Source organism: Propithecus coquereli, unplaced genomic scaffold (genome assembly GCF_000956105.1).
Source record: "Propithecus coquereli isolate 6110/MARCELLA unplaced genomic scaffold, Pcoq_1.0 Scaffold536, whole genome shotgun sequence".
In the NCBI taxonomy this organism is placed as follows: domain Eukaryota; kingdom Metazoa; phylum Chordata; class Mammalia; order Primates; family Indriidae; genus Propithecus; species Propithecus coquereli.
Window position 1 is genome coordinate 1,225,705 of NW_012151241.1, and position 2,955 is coordinate 1,228,659.

The following is a 2,955-nucleotide window of genomic DNA, read 5'->3' on the forward strand; positions in this document are numbered from 1 at the left end:
AAAAAAAAAAAAAAAAAGGCTACATCAATTCTCTTGATCTCTGCCATAATATAGTCTACAGAGACATTGAGCATCTTTACCTCCCAGTTAGCATAACATTTATCCAGTACATTGATGAGAGTATGTTGATTATACCTGAGGAGCAGGAATTAGCAAGGTCTTTAACTATCTTTACAAGATATATGCAAACCAGAGGATGGGAGATAAATTCCATCCCTGGCATCACTTTCCATATCAATCAAGTGCCAGTTATTAAATTACTGTCTCAGCTCCAAACTCACCCATCTTTAATCTACTTGGATGCTGGGGCTGAGACTTTGAAAACCATATTTCTTTGCTTTGCCAGCTGGCTGCTCTGTCATACTTTGCTAACTGGGTTTTCCAGAGGGAGATCCCATGGCTAAAGGAAGGACAAGAGACTTGCTTCTTTTTCTTCTTCTTTTTTTTTTTTTTTAAGAGACAGGGTCTCACTCTGTCACCCAGCCTCAAACTCCTGGGCTCAAGCAAAGCAATCACCCTGCTTCAGCCTCTTGAGTACCTAGGACTACAGGTGCATGTCACTATGCCCAGTTATTTTTAAAATTTTTTGTAGAAATGGGGTCTCACCATATTGTCCAGGCTGGTCTCAAACTCCCAGCTTCAAGAGATCCTCCTGCCTTGGCCTCCCAAAATGCTGAGATTACAGGCCTGAGCCACCAGGCCTGAAACTTGCTTCTTCTTGTCTACTGCCTGACTGCTTCTTGTAGCCTTTTGCGTCCTGTGTGCTTCACCTAGTAATGCTTCTTCAACCTGGTGGCAACATTTCCTTTTTGTAGCAAAAGCTAAATCCAGTTTGTAGTTTTTCTGTATTCCTGAAGTTTTCATTACTCAAAGACATCAACACCAGCCATCCAGTGCTCCTGCCTCAGAGGTCTGGGTTCCAGACCTCTGGGTCCCATGGAGCCCCTTCTCTAAGCTCAGAGACACCAACACCAGCTGAGTAGTGCCTTCTCCTGAGTGACCTGAGTTTCAGCTCTGTGGGGCCACTTCTCTAAGTTTCTGAGTTTTTCCTTTTGCTTCCTTTGGGTTTTTTTCCCCCATCCCTAAAGGTGTAGTAATTGCTATCTCTGTGATATCTTAGATTTCTCTTTTTACTTTTTTACTTACTTAACAATTTCATAGCTAGTTAATAATTCTTTGTTGAAATCTCTTTGCAAATAACTGGTGTGGTTTCTATCTCCTGTCTGGATGCTGACAGTTAAATGAAGTTAGTAAAAGTTTTTATAAAATTTAAGAAAAATTACAACCCTATGAAGGCAACACATGACTCAATTATACTCTAGTCACTCTCAGCTCTTATGTATTCTATTTATGCTGTATTAATTTATACTTATAACTATACCCAAGTAATTTCAAATATAAGGGATTGGATTATCAAGGATAGTACCATGGAGGGGAAGGAGGGTCAAGGGCAACATACGTAACCTAAACATCTGTACCCCCATAATATGCTGAAAAAAAAAAAGAGAGAAAAAAAGGATAGTACCATGATTTCTTCTCTTTTTTTGACCCACCTTTCTTTTTACTTGCTCTCTTTCAACAAGCTTAGCTATATAAACTGCAGTCTTTTAAGTGACAAACTTCATTTGGCGTGTGATGAATGAGCTATAGATATACTGCAACATAGTTATCTATTCAGCTCTAGGAGTGGCCTGAAAGAACTGGAATGGTTGGTACCACCAGGTAATTCACTCCTGGCCAGAAGCAGTGTGATCTAGGGATTCTCACAGAGCAACCCAAAAGAATCAGGGTCTCATGATCCACCCTTGTTTGCCCCATGGTCCTACTGGGGCAAGCACAATGAAGGACTTGCTAAGCAAAGCCAAGGAGTATTCTACTACCAGGGCAACACTTTCAGAAGCCAGTTGCAGTTCATATGGCTGCCCATCATAAACATTGCACCTTGGAGCCACTGGAGGAGTACATGTTCCATGTACTAAAGGAACAGGACTCACAGCCTCAGGTGTGGCCAGGAAAGGCAGGGAGGCCTCCTAAATACTCCTGACAGACTCAGCTCTGAAATTGCTCTCTTCATATACATTGAATTCTTCTCTTTGTTTATATCTGATGTGCTCTTTTAGTTATGTTCAAGTTAGCTGCAGAATTATTGCTCTAATAACACAGCCATATTCTGCATATCAGAGCTTTGTCATTATTTTGCAACATATACTTGATATGAAAAGTATTTGAGTGGATTCTAAATACAGTCATATTATCACAGTATATTTCCACATTACATTTGCCAATGAGAAAAAAAGTAAGTGCTGTTAGGGTCAAATATAATTTATACTTATAATTTTGGAATTGTTGTGAAAATTGTTCTAAAAATTTTTATCACCTACTTGTATGAACTAAGTTCTCCTCAATAATGATTACCAAGAATTTGAAGAGATCACTGTTAAACTGTCTTGTTCAAGAACTGCATGCGGTAATTTCAATCATAAAACCCTGTATAAAAAACGTTATGTTTACAGAAGCAGTCTCAGGTTTTTCATTAAATTTTTGAGAAGACTCTATTTAGAAACTTATACAAATTCAGCTGGCTGGGTGCAGTGGCTCATCCTTGTAATTCCAGTGCTTTGGGAAGCCAAGGTGGGAGGATTGCTTGAGGCCAGGAGTTCAAGACCAGCCAAGGCAACATAGCAAGACCTCATCTCTACAACAACAACAATATACATATGAGAAGAAGAAGAAGAAGAAAACTTAGCTGGACATGGTGGTTGGTACCTATAGTCCCAGCTACTCCAGAGGCTGAAGGAGAAGGATTGCTTGAGCCCAGGAGTTCGAGGCTGCAGTGAGCTATGATTGTACTACTGCCCTCCAGCCTGGGTAACAGAGCAAGACTCTGTCTCTAAAAAAAAGTAAACAAACAAACAAAAAACACAAAAAAACCTTATAAAAATTCAATGCTGTGTG